We start from the raw sequence: 17858 nt of genomic DNA on the forward strand, positions 1-17858 counted from the left end.
GTGTGTGTGTGCATGCGCCACAGGGGGAACTGGCCCTAGAGCCATGACGCTCTATTAGAGAAACTTCAGAGAAACATCTGAGAACTAATAATAAACACATGAGGTAAGGCACCAGGACAAAAGGGTATCAACTCTAGTAAGGAACTTTTTGGCAAATTATTTCTCACTGTGCCTTCTTATAATTTCCAGTTTTTTTCCTCTCTAGGTCACATGTAGGGTAGAAAAAGTAAGTCAAGGTTTTTGCTATGTTCCGGTTACTTCTGGGTTTGGGAGTTGTTTTGTATTTAACTTTTGATTAATTTGTGATCAATTGTCAATGGAATATATATGTATATACATATATGTGACTCTGTGTGTGTGTGTCTGTGTTCCACGAACGGGGGTACGCTTTTCATGAAGCTCTTTACTCTCTATTACCTTTTGATATCTTGGTTTTTCTTGGCTTATGTCTGTCTGTGAACAATGCTGCCTTTCACTTGTCACTCTACCTTCCAGGAGTGGCTACAGATGACTTGAAAACAAATCTATTTTCATTCTCTCCACTCAGAGTTTCTTTTCATTGGCTTTAAATGGTATGGACGTTTAGCTTTTGTCTTCCCCAGCCCATACACTCCACATCTCTTTAGCCCTTCACATCTCAGCAATCCTACTCAATTCTGCAACTAGAGATGTGTCAAGGTCAAGTACAAAAACAGGATGGGGATTACAATTTCTTTCCAGTGTTGTCCTAAAGATACCCAGGATTTCTAAACCTTTATTTAAGTTTTAGGAACACCCTGGACCAACTTCATCCCAACACTACCTGCAGCACTTATCACATCCCTTTCCTAGAACAAAATGATTACTTAGTCTATCACTTTATATGTAAAGCTTATTTTTCCAAAAGGGCCTTACATTACCTTGGCACCAAAGGCAAAGTCCATCTGCTGTCTTCTGTTCCCTTCCAGAGCCTCTCTTGTCAGGCACAGAACTAATGAAAACGTCAGTCTTCTATTAGAGTGGGATCATGGGGAAAAAAACCTCTCAACATAAGGCCACAAAGAGGGACAGATTGACAGATGAAGTCTAGCCAAAGCTGCCTTATCATACAGGTTAACACATGGGCACCTAACTCTCTCTCTGGCAATAGTCAATGGGAATGATGACCATCGACTGAGTGTACAGCTTTGAACTTCATTAGGATCCAAGAAAAACAAAAGTCTTTGTCTTGTCTCTGACTAGAGCTTTAGGCCTGTCTGGTTTGGTAAGTAAGTAAGTATGTAAGTCAATGAAAGGAAGGAAGGAAGGAAGGGAGGGAGAGAGAGAGGGAGGGAGGGACAGAGGAAAACGAGTACGTATGTGTCAATTTATATCAGAGGGGCTTCCCTGGTGGCGCAGTGGTTGAGAGTCCGCCTGCCGATGCAGGGGACACGGGTTCGTGCCCCGGTCCGGGAAGATCCCACATGCCGTGGAGCAGCTGGGCCCGTGAGCCATGGCCACTGAGCCTGCGTGTCCGGAGCCTTGCTCCGCAACGGGAGAGGCCACAACAGTGAGAGGTCCGCGTATCACCAAAAAAAAAAAAAAGATAAATCAGAATGAGCCAAAGTATTCCCAATTAAAGAGACAGGTAGTGTAGGGAAAGACCAACAAGATAACTGGTATCACATCCCAGCCCAGCAGCCAACCATCTTGGTAACTTTGGACATGCCATTTCATTTCTGTAGGTTTTCAGTTTTCCCATTTGAAAGATTGCCTAAGGTCCCTTTTCAACTCTAGGATACTACAGACTATAAATAGCTGACAATAGAGTGTACCATGTATTCCTGGGATACTGACATTAACACCTCCTAGCATTTGGGAGTCCATCTGAGATAGAACTGAATAATCTAAAGACACTCAACCCACCATTACTAAAATTCAAACTGTTATAAACACAATGTTTAGAACCTTTCTGTGTCAACAGCCAGAAATTCAGGTTTATCAACTACTATTATTTCTTTTCCCTGTCTCTAATATTATTGCTATTTATTTTGAGTCCACACCTTTATCTAATTTTTTTTTTTTTAGTTTCTCCAGTAAAACCATTTTATCTTGTTCCTTATTTAAGGAACACAGTTTCAAATGCAAATTATTATTTATTTATTTATACTTATTATTACTCCCCTTTTAAGGGATCTCACTAATGGGGTTTATTATCTTTATGTAAGTGAGTCTTACAAAGTGGGCTAAACCTGAAGGAACAGACAGACACAGAAAGGGGCCCCGTTAGGTATTTAAGGAGTGTGAGCTTTTCCCTCCAGGCTTCTCTCTGTGTTGTTTCCACATTCATTCGATAGCTGTTGAATAGGAAGAGGTCGCAGGGACCCTATGCTAACTTTATACTTCTGGAAAAGGGAATATGGCTCTTCTCGAACACAGTCTTGGACCACCAAGACAGAATCATCTGCTCTACTTAGTGGTTAAGTGAAGGACCACTTGAGAAGGATAATCTCTTGGCAAGGAGCCCAGCCCTTATCTCGCACTTCTAGGCCTCCTAGATCAGGCCTGGGGTAAGCAGAAGGCTTTGTAAGTCGCTCCCTCTGCACTAAAGTATTGAAAGAAAGGTGTTATCTACTTGCATTCAAAACACCATGTCAGTATGGAGTGGAGTCAGAAGGTTCTTCAACAGACTTCAGTTTCTGTCTACAAGCTCTGGTGAAAATCAAAGTGGCTGACATGTGTTAATGCAACTACACAAGAAGACAGGTGGGGCTTGCTCTGTCCCTGCTCTACGTGGCTGCCGGCTCTGTCACAGCAGCAATTTCTACTTTCAAAGGAAGAGCAAGAAATAAAACACTACCAGCATTTCTATTAATTCTAACCTACCTGGACAGCACTCACATTCCTCCATCCCTAAAAGACATTTCTGTAAAGGAAGACACACATTGAAGAGGCACACACATCACCCACCTTAAAATAACTCATAACCTCATTCAGCTGAAAGTAAGTACAAAACTTAGAATCCCTAAGTATGACGGAGGGCCACAGTGAAACGCTGAGACGTGTGAGGGAAAACTCTAGCAGCTGTTCTTCAGTACACTTACTTTCCAGAAATTCTATAAATAATCTTCCAAGTTACAATGACTGCAAGAAAGCTTCCTATTTCTGTCTCTCCACCTACCAATTTTCCGAGAATTACATGCTTGGCCAAATTAACATAAAGCTGAGGGAAGCGCTCTGCTGAGCCGGGTCCCTCAGTCCTTGCTGATAAACTCAGCGCTCAGACAGACGCCTAATGAATGAGCCGCCCCTGAGGGGTTATAGCATGAATCAATCATCCCACTTAAATAAAGTGCTCCCCGCTGCCGCCGCCGCCGCCGCCCGCCACACAAACACACACGACGAAGGATTCCCTTTCTTTCTCAGAAAGTTGGAGACAAAAGTTAAGGATAAACGTGAATAAAGAGTGAACATCAAATTACAAGCCGAAACTCTTAAACCAAGGAGCTCACTCAGCTCAAAAGTAAGGCCTGAGCAAGTTACATAATGAGCAGGAAACTATAAAATATAATCTCTGTGCACATTTTCATTTCCCTTCGTGCCCTGAAAGAATTAACTGGGAAAGATAAGGTCATAGTCATCAGTGCTTTCACATGGTCAGACTGAGAAATAGCACTTTCCTGAGATAGCAGGAAAAATAAATCCATACAACATATACCATCAGCTTTGGGAGAGAGTTAATTAGTTAAAACGGGATGGGCAGCTGTGATAAAGCACTAATAGGTGTGTGAAAGCATACAGACACTCAACGTGAAAGGGACTGTTCCCTCATGCACACCAACGTGGGCAGCCCAAGTACAAAATAACGTAAAACAAAATTCAGCACATGGTGACGTTACCAAAAGGAGCATTTCAAGAAACACAGATATCTCACATATAACATGAAGTCTCAACTGCAAAAGGGGGAAAATAAACTTTTATACCCTTACCTTTGCCAGAACTTTGGATGTAGCCAGTTCTCAGGCTCTTTTAATTAGTCCACCAAGTTTCCCAGAGTCAAGGTCTATATACACATCCGTGGACTCCCTCTTCTTCCTGCCCATGGTAAGGCAGGAAACAACGTCTAACACTTCAAATGCTCGGCCGTTAAGAGCTAAAAACAGATCCTGTGCAATGCTGGATATATTTTTGTCTGCTAGCTACACACCCTCATCATGTTCAATTTTTTCCATTGGTGGAGGAGTATGATGCAGACTTAACCAGAAAGTGGTTTTCCATGGGCTGCCGGCAGCGATCAGGCAGGACAGCCTGCCGTCAGGGCCTCGGCTCGCCCATGACTGCGCTGCTGTTGGCCTCACATTCCAGAATTACCACCAAAGTTCCATAGGAACGCGGCTCCAGAGTTTGCTGAATAAAGGTTTACTCACTTGAAGGGAACCTCAGCTGTTTTTTTAAGCCTTTTCAGCAGGAAGAATACACACCTACCATCCTTGTGTTTCCAGCGGTAGTAAACATTCTATCTCCAAAACCACAGCTGGAATGTGATGGTCATAAAAACCCTGCCTCAAGAGCAGCCCTTCAGAATAATTTTGTGATTTGCAAAATAGCGGGTGTATACTTAACTCTGTGTGCCTTGCTGGAGTTACTTCGTTTTTCAGTGAAGTAGCAGTGCCCTACAGTGCCCTACGCTGGAAGGCCCTGTTATCTCAAAGGGTCACTATTTTCTCAAAAATTAACATGGAATTGTTAAAAAAAAAAGGGATAGACCAGAGGTTTAAGGGTTAAGTCTTGCTGTACCTTTTGATGAAAGACCTTCCATTTAAAGTATGCCCAAAAGATAAAGCAACATTTTCAGATCATTTTATATTAGTTACTGGGGATGGAGGGGTTGCCAAATGGGAAAACAAGGTTACATCTGTGGAGCAGATTTTCAATTTTAATTTGTTTCAATTTTTGAAATCATAGTCCATAGAAGAAAACAGTTTAAGCAGAAGTTTCCAAGTTATCCTGGACAAACACATGGCAAGAGTTTTTTAAGAAAATAACTTTTCATTAAAAAATGTGAATGGCTCTATACATGCAACAGACAAGATTCTTACATAATATTAAAGACAAGATTCTAGTTTAGACATATAAGCTTTTAATTCCTTATCTTGCATGAAAAATGAATACATATGTACACATGCATAATCTATACATACAGGTACACACATGTGCAAACAGAATGTTGTTTCCATCTAGTTTCCATGTAGTTAATACATGCTTGAAAATACACTTTCTAATCTTAGTTGACAAATAATAAGGGCCATTACCTAAGATCATCAGCCCAATAGTTATAAAAAGTATTCTAACCTCCACAGAAACTTAAATTAGTGAACATAGAACCAAGGAATTTTTAGTGCTGGTGGAGAAAAACTGAAAAATTCCTTGCTCCAAGCCCCTCAGTTAGCAAATCAGAAACGAGGCTTTAAGTGACATGCCCAAGGTCAGCAGCAGGCAGCAGAGTCAGGACCTGCCACCCAAGTAGCCACAACCCCTGGGACTGAAGTCAGAAGGTTGCCAGGGAAGCCAAGTCACATAACAGAAAACATGGGAATTCCCAAAATGTTAATTTGACGTGTGTCTGTATTTAAAAATTCTCTGGGTAAATACAGAAGAAGCAAGTATGCTGTTTAAGTCACTTAGCTCCTATTCTTTTAGATCCAGCACCATCATTTCTGTTACCAAAAAAATTAAGTAAAAGAAAATATCAGCCAGCATAAAACAAGCATATGTCTTCCAAACAACCTCAAGACAGAAGAACAGCCCCTTGATGTGAAGGAGAAGAGGGGAATTATGTCAGAAAGAAGAAGGAAGTTTTAAAGAGATATGTTTCTGAGGGTGGAAAAAGTATCAGAAGAACAATTAATTGCGTGGAAACACTTGCACATCCCTATTATTCTTAAGACAATTCTGACCTTTTGATACATTTTACACGTAGATTGCTCTAAGCCAGAACTACCCAGAAGCCTGACTTATCTCTGACATTCCTCAGACACTTCCAGTGGGTTTGCATTGCCTGGCTCCATTTTTTATCACTGAGGTCACCCAAATAACTTTAGTTCTACAAATTTATAGAGTCACTTGGGGTTTCAAACTATGTCAGATTTTTCAAGTTCTTTAGACTTTGTCCAACTACAGCAAAATACTCTCAATTTAGTACTCCATCCTAAAATTACAAAACCCAGCATATTTCCACATCATAAAACCTAGACTTTATCTCTCTAATGCCTCACTCTGACATAATAATATAACTGGACATATGCATTAACAGGCATCTAAAACTGAATTCCTTGGCAAAGATCTCTGAGCATTATGTAAATTACTACTTAAGAAGTATTCTGTCCTCAAACACACCATGCAAAATGACACATGTAAAAGCAAATACAGCAAAATGTTAACAATTACAGAATTCACGTGGTGGGTTTATTGTTCACTATACAATTCTTTGGACTTCTCTGTATTTTTGCAAATTTTCTTAATAAAAGATTGGGGGGGAGATTGGGATTGACATATATATACTAACATGTACAAAATAGAGAACTAATAAGAACCTGCTGTATAAAAAAAGTTTTGCAGGGCGGAAATTGAGACACAGATGTAGAGAACAAACGTATGGACACCAAGGGGGGAAAGCGGCGGCAGGTGGGGATGGTGGTGTGATGAATTGGGAGATTGGGATTGACATGGATACACTGGTGTGGATAAAATGGATGACTAGTAAGAACCTGCTGTATAAAACAGTAAATAAAAGAAAAAAAAGATACATGCACCCCAATGTTCATTGCAGCACTATTTACAGTAGCTAAGTCATGGCAACAACCTAAATGTCCATCAACAGATGAATGGATGAAGAAGATGTGGTCCATTTATACAAGGGAATATTACTCAGCCATAAAAAAGAATGAAATAACACCATCTGCAGCAACATGGTTGGACCTAGAGATTACCAGACTAGGTGAAGTAAGTCAGACAGACAAAGACAAATATCCTATGATATCCCTCATATGTGGAATCTGATTTTTTAAAATGATACAAATGAACTTATTTACAAAACAGAAACAGACTTGCAGATATCGAAAACAAACTTATGGTTACCAAAGGGGAAACATGGGGCAGGGGGAGGGATAAATCAGGAGCTTGGAATGAACATACACACACTACTATATATAAGACAGATAACCGACAAGGACCTACATAGCACAGGGAACTCTACTCAATATTCTGTGATAACCTATATGACAAAAGAATCTAAAAAAGACTGAATATATGTATATGTATAACTGAACAACTATACTCCAATAAAATTTAAAAGAAAAAGAGTGAAGCCATATATAGCTGAGACCACTCCTTTTTTGTTTATTTATGTGTTTGTTTGTTTGTTTATTTATTTTTGGCTGCATTGGGTCTTCTTTGCTGCGCGCAGGCTTTCTCTAGTTGTGGAGAGCAGGGGCTACTCTTCGTGGTGGTGTGCAGGCTTCTCACTGCAGTGTCTTCTCTTGTTGCGGAGCATGGGCTCTAGGCACGTGGGCTCAGTAGTTGTGGTGCACGGGCTTAGTTGCTCCACAGCATGTGGGATCTTCCCGGACCAGGGCTCTAAACCATGTCCCCTGCATTGGCAGGCGGATTCTTAACCACTGCACCACCAGTGAAGTCCCAAGCATCATTCTTTTTTTTTTTTTTTTTTTCTGTACACGGGCCTCTCACTGCTGTGGCCTCTCCCGTCATGGAGCACAGGCTCCGGACACGCAGGCTCAGCAGCCATGGCTCATGGGCCCAGCCGCTCCGCGGCATGTGGGATCCTCCCAGACCGGGGAACGAACCCGTGTCCCCTGCATCGGCAGGCGGACTCTCAACCACTGCGCCACCAGGGAAGCCCCCAGGCGTCATTCTTTACTGACAATCTACAGTCAATTCTAAGGGCTTCATCTGGATATATATATAGATACACACACACATATATGTAAAATATAATAGTAATAATAAATAAAGGCTAAAAACATAAATTACTTTTACCCAAACAGCATTCCAAAAGATCAAATAATCTCTCACAAATATAAACATTCACCTTTGAGGAAGTTACACAAATGAGTGAAAAACTCCACAACACGCTCATGTGCTGAAAGAGCTTTCAGTTTGCTGCTGATGGAAAAGCAGTACTTCAAATAACGTGGGCTGAAAAAAACATGGAACTTGAGTAATGTCATTGCAAAAATGTCCTAGATGAAGGCAATACCAGAAAAAAATGAAACCTGCAAAATATTCATGTGAAAACCCTAAAATCCGAAGAAATATTACTTGGGGAGGTGACTTTTCTCCCCACTTCATCAAAAGGCACAAATCTAGTTGTGTCTAGGCACAAGTCTGTTTCTAAAACCAAATGCTTCTGAATTAGACCAGAGACAAGTGAAAGCATGCATGGTTGGCCTTCATATCCAAACTGCCGTGAAGGTTTCACCTCCCATGTGTGACACTGAAAACCCACACAAATGTACAACTGACACGTGCAATTCATTTGCTACCCAGTCATTGTTCCCTGGGAGCCAGCAAAACAGCTCAGGGCCCAGCCATTAGAGTCCCTCTGCCCTGAGCTCAGACCCCACTGTGTGATACTGGACACATCACTTAACTTAGCTTCTCAATCTACAAAATGGGGATAATATTACCTACCTCACAGAGCTGCTGTAAGGATTAAGTAAAATAATACACATTGATTGTTTAACACAGTGCCTGTCTGAGAATGCAAACTCCATAAAGCAGAGATCTTGTTAAAAGTGTCTACTGTTACGTCTAGTCCTTTAAAATGTGACTGGCACATGATGAATACCCAATACGTATCCACTGAGTCAGTGAATGAATGAGTGGGAGATGACAGTGATGATGGTAGTGGGGCTGAACATGCAAAGAAAAGAGCATCTGGGAATTCCCTGGTGGCCCAGTGATTAGGACACTGTGCTTTCACTGCCGAGGGCCCAGGTTCAATCCCTGGTCGGGGAACTAAGATCCTGCAAGCCGCACAAAGCAGCCAAATAAATAAATAATTTAAATAAAATTATTAAAAAGAAAAGAGAATGTGGTGCAGTCTATGTCTTTGTGTCGGAAGCCTCTAAAACCCCTTTATTTAAAATAAGCCACCCACAAGTTCTCAATGCCCACTGAGCACAACTTTCAGAGTTTCCACTTGAAATTCCCCAGTGGTTCTCCTGTAGCGTTTCCCATTCCAGGATGCTTCGGCCTCAAGAAGATGCCTGAGCGGCCCACGGCCGTGCATCTTTAAAATCAGTTGACTTTAAGATCATTCAAAATGTAATGCTAGCATGGTACACACTGCTTTAAAACCACAGCTTCACAAATGTTGATTAAGAGGAAAATAGAGGGCTTCCCTGGTGGCACAGTGGTTGAGAATCTGCCTGCTAATGCAGGGGACACGGGTTCGAGCCCTGGTCCGGGAGGATCCCACATGCGGTGCAGCAACTAGGCCTGTGAGCCACAACTACTGAGCCTGCGCGTCTGGAGCCTGTGCTCCGCAACAAGAGGGGCCGCGATAGTGAGAAGCCCGCGCACCGCGATGAAGAGCAGCCCCTGCTCGCCACAACTAGAGAAAGCCCTCGCACAGAAACAAAGACCCAACACAGCAAAAATTAATTAATTAATTAATAAACTCCTACCCCCAACATCTTCTAAATAAATAAAAAGAAGAAAACAGAGCGCCCCCATAGAATCAATGGAAAACTTAGTATTTATTAAGTGAGAACAAAATAAAGACCAAAATGAATTTTTAACTTTTTAAAAGCGAACTGGAGGCGCCTACAAAATTAAGTCAATTTTGAGATGCTTCAAAATGCAATACTGGGGGGTGGGAGGGAGGTCCAAGAGGGAGGGGATATAGGGATAGAAAAATATATATCCAATACTAGCATGGTATGTATTGCTTTAAAACCACAACGAATCTAAATTTCATAATACAATCTTTTTCTAAGCATTTTAAAGGCACCAAATGTGCAAAAGAAAATTTTAATGGAGACAATTATCATGAAAATGAGAGATTTTATGGTGTAAATGTTTATAAAGTCCAAGTGGTACCTTACATTCCATAACAAGCTAGCTCTGATAATTTAACCAAATGACCAGTTAATTACTTTTGTAAGAATGAGCAAATATTAAGTGATGTAAAAATTAAGATTTAAAACAAATTCTTAAAAAAAGTTTTCCTTTAAAAGGCTTTTTTCTGTAAGTCCTTATATCCAAATTAAATACACTTTGACAATTAACAGTTATGACAATGTGTCAAATGCTAAAATTTGAAATTAAATAGAATGCTTTATAATAAGGAACAGGTAAAATTTTTATATAAATGACAAAATCTGTATTAATAATCATGCTACCAAAAATAAAACTACAAAATGAGTTTCAGCTAAGGTAAAATAAAAAAATTTAGCAGAAAAAAATCATTTAGGAATGATGCTTGCAAAATCCTGGCTTATAAATATTAACCACTAGACACATCTGTTTACATTTTTGAAGGGTTATATCAGAATGTTTAAGAAAGTACAAGTAATCTGCCCAGAACTAAATGTAATTAAGGAGCGTTATATTCTGCCTCTCACTCCATTCACAGTATTTTCTTTTTAGGGACTGAAGTGAAACTGTTTTAGCTGAAAGGTTCCTAATCAGTTTAATTCAGAGAATAACTGAATCTGAGTTTTTGAAGAGACTGTGCAGGTCATCTATCGAGCCTGGTCTTGCTTCTAATTTGAGGACCGCCTCCAGTATCCTGACAGATGGGCCCATCTCTTCTCCCTAAATACATGGAGTGATGGGAAGTTCACAGCTCTCTCCATTAGGGAGCACATTCCACTGTGAAGTAACCAACTGATAGACGAGACCTCCTTCCCCGGCCTTTAGATCAGCCATCCTAAAAATTCCACTAATTAAGTTCAGTCTTTCTGTCATTATCCACACACACCCTACATCCCTCTTCCACCCAATCACCCTACAAAACAACGGAAGTCAATGTTCACGGTTCTTCCCTGCTCTCTCCATCCCTTTTAGTTTATCTTCACCATGAAGCCAGAACCACCTTGTAAAACAGAACAAACAGACAACCCCAGATTATGTTTTTCACTAAAAATTAAATGCACATGGTAGAGAGTCCTAAGGCTTCAGTCTTGTGCCTGCGGGAGCCCAGAGCACAGCTCTCTTGGTCACCCCACTCAGGATAAACGAGGCCACAGGCCCTCTTTGGTGCCACAAAGTCTAGGGAACATTGGTGCTCCAGTGGAGAAGGCAGAAAGGAACCTACTTCCGGAGTCCCCATGAGTGTGCAAATTACAGACTGTTGCCAGCCCACCGAGCAGGAGACCCAACAATTGATCTTAAGGAAGGCAAGGGAGTTTGCTGCTGAAAGAGAAGAAATGGCCTAAAATAAAAGCAAAAGAATGGTGTCTGAACACAGAAGGAAAATTTTACTGTCCAGAGGAGGGATCAGTCTCATACCTCCTGGGCTGTTTAAAATGTATGAATCAAGCAGGCCTGGGTGCTGCGTGCTTAAGAAACAGAAACCATTTGTTTGCAAATGAAACGCGTACACGTATTCTTCAGCACACACCAAAATGCTCTGTTCTGTTTTTTTTTTTAAATATGAAACTCTACAGAAATACCTTTCGTTTTTCCACTACTGATACAGAAGTAGACTGAACCTTTTCACTTTTCTCCTAATTCTACCAGAAGTAAAACAGCTTAAGTAAACGCAAAAATCATTTCATTTCCAGTGTCAATCATGGCGACTGACACTCAGCGTCGGGGAGACTGCGTGCGCGGTGCGAACGGTGGCAAAGCGGCCCACGACGACCCGGCCCAAAGGGCTGCCCGCCCCCCCCCCACCGCCCCCGGGAATGCAGGACCCTGGGGATGCTGCCAGCTGAACCACCTTCTTAAGAAACACTGAAACTGCTACTTTTAGGTAAACTTTTCCATTTTTAAAGGTAGGCAACTAACTTAAATATCCTGAAAACACTTGTCAGGGACATATTTTGCAAACCCATCAAGGCTTATCCACAGCCCAGAACCAGCCAGAAGCCATCCAGTCTGCAACCTCGGATGTAAATGATACACCACAAACAGGACAATTTCAAATCCTGAAAAACGTTTTCAAAGAAAACCATCAGCAGTCCCAACTCCCTGTCTCGGGGAGGCCAAATCCTGGGTCTCCATCCATCTCCGCACAACCAGCTTGGCCAAGACACCCAGACGGGCAGGCCTGATTTTGCAGGGGCCACATATGCAGAGGGGGCCTCATAAACGACCATACAGGCCACGGCACCCACCTTCCTGGCGAGTGGAGGAATCCTTTCTACGGAACTGTTGATCTGCAGCCAACGAGCCTCGGGACACCACGTCTGCCCGGAAGTTCATTACCACGCAGGGTCACCCCTCTCACTTTCCCACAGCTGCTAAGAAAGCCCTTCCTTACATGAAACCCAAAGTGGCTTCTTCCTGCTGCTACTCACCGGTCCTAGTGGTTCCTCAGAAGCTGATCAAGTGCGCCCCACTGGCCCTGCTTACGAGTGACCCTTGACCCATTGGCCCTTACGAGTGAAGGGTGGGTAGCACGTTCCCTACTAAGCGTACTACTTTCGACACTAAGTATTCTATCCTCTTCATCACGAGCAGTAGGACGCTGTTTCCAAACATTTCTAACCATGATCACTCTCCTCTGGTTATCAATAGCCTTGGCAAGGAAGAGCATTACCTATATTTTAATATTTTATATTTGATTCTCAGAGCAATCCTCTTTGATTTGTATTATTATCACTACTTGGCAGGTGAAGAAACTAAGTCAAGTAATTTGCTGAAGGCCACAGAGCTACTGGGTTGGCCAAAAAGTTCATTCATAACATCCTTTCCATACGATGTTACAGAAAAACCTGAACGGGCTGTTTGGCCAACCCAACAGTACAGCCGAAAAACTCAGAGTCTGTCTGGTACCAAAGAGACAACAGCATTGCTATCCTTATGGAAAATGGCATATCTATAATGCTTTCTCGTTATAACTTATTAAAATGATAAATAATTATAAGCTAGTCTATCCTTTCCGGTGATCTCAGGAATGGACTGCTGTTTTCATCCACATTAATGCAAAAACAAATTCTCCAAGTGGGTCACCACTTGTTAAACAGCATCTAAATACATTATCTTAAAAACCTAGTTAATGTTTTCATATATAAAAATCCAAGTATATACTAAATAAAATAGAAATTCACATAACATGTGTATGAACATACTTAATCACACTCAATGAGAAAAATGCTTTTCTTACTCCTGTTTTACAAAAGAAGAAACTGAGCCAGAAAATGTCAGAGACAGGAGTCAAAGAACACAGGCAGTCCGACTCTCCAAAAATCTAGACTTCAGATGTTTCAAACAGGTGTCTTCCAGTCACGGTTTTTGAACTTCATGGAAACATAAATGAAACATCTCTCCAAGGCTAACTGGATATTCCTTCTGAATATTCTAATGTAGATGATATAAAGGGCAGTCAACACATAGGTTACCAATGACCATCAAGATGTGTAACTTTAATGTGTGCTATATTTACAAATAAACCCAGAAATGTTAGAGAACATCCTGTTTACGGGGAACGTAATGTTAAACATGATAATTCTATGAGGGAACAATTCACATTTTTAAAACAGTAACTAGGCAAATTGAGTCTTCAAAATCGCCTCCAGAGCGAACAAATTTCTCACCATGTGACACTGACAACTTACACAGTGAGCTTCACTTAGCTGCCGAACTCATTACATGTTTGGTCAAACAATATCTGTGGTGCACCAGACACTGTTCTGGCTGTGGAGCCACGTGAGGAACAAGACAGACATGGGCCCTGAGCTCTTGGAACTTCTGCTCCAGTGACAGTGGTCTGGACAACAAGCCAATAAATAAGTACAGGAAGGAGAAAACTGTCAGGTAGGGACAAGCACTTTTCAGAGAACTAAGGTAGAGTGATGTCTGTGGGTGGGAATGTAAACTGGTGCAGCCACTGTGGAGCACAGTATGGAGGCTCATTAAAAAACTAAAAACAGGGCTTCCCTGGTGGCGCAGTGGTTGAGAGTCCGCCTGCCGATGCAGGGGACACGGGTTCGTGCCCCGGTCTGGGAAGATCCCACATGCAGCAGAGCAGCTGGGCCCGTGAGCCATGGCCGCTGAGCCTGCGTGTCCGCTCCGGAGCCTGTGCTCTGCAGTGGGAGAGGCCACAACAGTGAGAGGCCCGCGTACCGCAAAAAAAAAAAAAAAAAAAAAAAAAAAACTAAAAACAGAGCTATCATATGATCCAGCAACCCCATCCCAGGCATGTATCCAAAAAAGATGAAAACTCTAATTTGAACAGATACATGCACCCTAATGTTCATAGCAGTACTATTTGTTTACAAGAGCCATGACATGGAAATAACCTAAGTACCCATCAACAGATGAATGGATAAAGAAGACATGGGGGGTGTGTGTGTGTACATACACACACACACAGACACAGACACACAAAGTGGAATATTACTCAGCCATAAAAAAGAATAAAATAATGCCATCTGCAGCAACATGAATGGACCTAGAGATGATCATATTAAGTGATGTCAGAGAAAGATAAATCTCATATGACATCACTTATTTGTGGAATCTATAAAACGATATAAATGAACTTATTTACAAAACAGAAACAGACTCACAGACATAGAGAACAATCTTATGGTTTCCAAAGGGCAAAGGGGCTGGTGGGCGGGGGCGGGTGGTAAACTAGGAGTTTGGGAGTGAGAGGTACACACTCTACTACATATAAAATAGGTAACCGACAAGGGCCTACTGCACAGCACAAGGAACGTGTTCAGCATCTTAGAATAACCCATAATGAAAAACAGTCTTAAAAAGTATATATATGTACATAAAAAACTGAATCACTGCTGTACACCTGAAACTAACACAACACTGTAAAGAACTCTACTTCAATTTTTAAAAAAATTTTTTTAATAGAAATAAAAGTAAAATAAAATAGAATGATAGTGTAGCAGGTGGCTGGGTGCCCACCTCAGATTGGGTGCTCGAGACGCAGCACCCTGAGTTGAGATCCAAAGGGCACAAAGCGGCCCAGGAAAGATGAGACGCATTGCAGCCTGGAGAGCTTCTGCCTGTGTCTGTGTGCTTCACCAAAGCAAGAACGGACTGCAGACACGGCAAACGCTTCCAGGGAATTACCTGCAACCATTCCAAACACTGCTCTGGGGACTGCTCAGCTTTCCTGCTGTAGCACTTACCCTGCAATGACCAACGCATCTACTAGTAAGACGCCCCAGTCAGAACGAAACAGCCTTCACGTCGGAGTTGGAGCCTTACCTTTCCTCAGTGGTTTCCTAGTGTCTGAGTCTCCTGAGCTGTCCTGATCTTCCCACTGCAACTAGAAATGACATACTCTAGTCTGTTCTTCAGCAGGAGGTCCTAGTTGGCTTGGAGTTCAAGTACATGCTTGTCAGTATTGGACATCTACAGAAAAGGAAATGAACACTTCCCAGGCTGCAATTTCTCCACCTAAGCTCCCAGAGAAGATGGACATATGCTCTCCCACATAGAGAGGGTTAGCCGGCATATCAAAATTACAGGGCATCTGTAATAAGCCCCTCAGATTGGGCGCCCGCTGCCTGCAAGACCCTCAGACCAGTACCTGAGGAACCTCGCCACCTTTCCCCACCCAGGTCCGCATGCAAAGAGCAGTTAACAGAGCTACGTGGGAAACAGACACATAGATACAAGCTGCCAGACATTATCGGCTTTGAGATGTACAAGTGCCTGGAACTTACCCCCAGAGGAAGTGTGGACCACACCTGGTGTAATCATTCATTCATTCACCCGGAACGAGCAGGCTGAAGAGGTGTCCGTAATTCAAGCACAAAGCCCTGCAAGAGAAGACAAAAACACAGAGGTGCTGAGAAACAATTTTTCAAACATCAGAATTTTATAACTAAAGCTCAGTTTCTCAGCATTCTGCCCTATCTCGGGCTTCATACAAAAAGGGAGCATCTAAGAGAAATATCCAGTGCTGAGTGATGAACTATAAAGGAAATGTGAGGGTCCTCCCACATCCTAATTGGAGAAGTAGACGTACTGCTTCACGCTATCACTTTATACGGCCAAGCCATTTTATCGATAGATATATGGAGGGAGGGAAGGAAAAAGGGAGGGGAGGGAGGGAGGGAAAGACAAACGATGGAGGGCGGAAGAAGAAGGGAAGTGGGGGAGATAGATGGATGGTTACATAGACAGAACGAGCCTACTGCTATCAAGCCACTATTCCACCCTCTGAGGATACAGCAGTAAATAAGAGCGAAAGTCTCTGCTCTCACTGAGCTTTATTCAAATGGGACGAAGCAGTCAAACCAACAGGTAAATAAACAAATAAGAAAAATATCCTAGAGTGATACTTGCAATGCAGAGACATAAAACAGGATGATGAGCTAGTGAGTGACAAGCATCTAATTTAAACTGGAAGGTCAAGAAATAGCCCCCTGAGATGGCAACTAGGCTGAGATCTGAATGCTATTTCGAAATTACGGAAATGATCCCCCAGACAGAGGGACCAGCCAAGGCCCTTATAAGAAGCAGCGAGTCAAAAGCAATGATCACGGCGTGTGGGGCAGAACCCACATGCAAGGGAGCAGAGGCAAAGGACCAGAGTTTCGTTACTAATTAAGCAGGTGGCTTCTGGGTCCTCTCATACTATGGAGAATAATACTTTCCTCCTATGTCTGAAATGCTGCCCAGGGACATATTACAACTCATGGCCCTGTTGGTCAACATACCAAAAAGCACCTCTCTTTTCTTTCACTGTTTAAAATGTTACAGGGCTTGGGACTTCCCTGGTGGCGCAGTGGTTAAGAATCTGTCTGCCAACACAGGGGACACGGGTTCGAGCCCCGGTCCAGGAAGATCCCACGTGCCGCGGAGCAGCTAAGCCCGCAGCTACTGAAGCCCACGCGCCTAGAGCCCGTGCTCCGCAACAAGAGAAGCCACCGCAGTGAGAAGCCCGTGCACCACAACGAAGAGTAGCTCCCGCTCGCCGCAACTAGAGAAAAGCCCATGCGCAGCAATTAAGACCCAATGCAGCCAAAAATAAATTTTTAAAAAGTTGAAAAAAAAAATGTTACAGGGATTCCTTTCAGAGAATGAGACTTGTCTCTCTCTCTTTTTTTAATTGAACTATAGTTGATTTACAACATTGTGTTAGTTTCAGGTGGAGAGTCGTCTTTTTAACAAGACATTATCTCGCCTCTGCTATGTACACAAGATGCTACGTTGTGGGAATAATTGCGTATGTGGCTCACAGTTCACAATCCTTGATAAAGAACGCAGACTTTGGAGCCAAAGGATCAGAGTTCAACCCCCAGCTCCCCCATTACCACCTGAGTGACATTATTTAAATTGCCTGAGCCTCTGGTTTCTTCAACTATAAAATGGAAATGATACCTATTTTGCAAAGTTATTCTACCTACTTAATAGGATAGTGCACATAAAATACTTAAAGTCGTTGAAAAATGTGAAATACTCAAAGTGGCGATAAAGCACTTTCATTGTAAACCGTTCCTATTGGGAAAGGTGTGGTTATCAATGATTCATGCTACAGAAATACACCTATATAACCAGGAACAATGGCGATAACGATTTTCATTGAGAGATCATAGGATGGCCTATGGGAGGACCTTTAAAAACCAGCCCAACTCCCTCTCTCTAAAAGGGAGAATTTAAAGCTTAAAGAGGTAGACTGATTTGCCCAAGGTGACATACTGATTCAGAGAAAATTTTTAGAAACCTAAATAATA

At 42.2% G+C, this 17858-nt stretch overlaps 1 protein-coding gene across 10 annotated transcripts in view; it reads right to left on the reverse strand.

Moving 5' to 3' along the window:
* The window catches only part of TIAM2 (TIAM Rac1 associated GEF 2), a 240784-nt gene that overhangs the window by 129202 nt on the left and 93724 nt on the right, over positions 1-17858 (reverse strand). For 4 of the 10 annotated variants that reach the window (XM_027082702.1, XM_027082675.1, XM_027082720.1 and 1 more), the window contains exon 1: positions 3948-4270. The gene's annotated coding sequence lies outside the window, so the exon portion shown is untranslated. Of the gene's footprint in view, positions 1-3947; positions 4352-15842; positions 15939-17858 lie in introns of those variants that run through there. The other 6 variants (XM_027082728.1, XM_027082737.1, XM_027082692.1 and 3 more) reach the window with 5 other exon arrangements.

The sequence above is a fragment of the Aethalodelphis obliquidens genome, unplaced genomic scaffold (assembly GCF_003676395.1).
Source record: "Aethalodelphis obliquidens isolate GAN/ISIS:26980383/991018 unplaced genomic scaffold, ASM367639v1 scaffold3, whole genome shotgun sequence".
Lineage (NCBI taxonomy): Eukaryota > Metazoa > Chordata > Mammalia > Artiodactyla > Delphinidae > Aethalodelphis > Aethalodelphis obliquidens.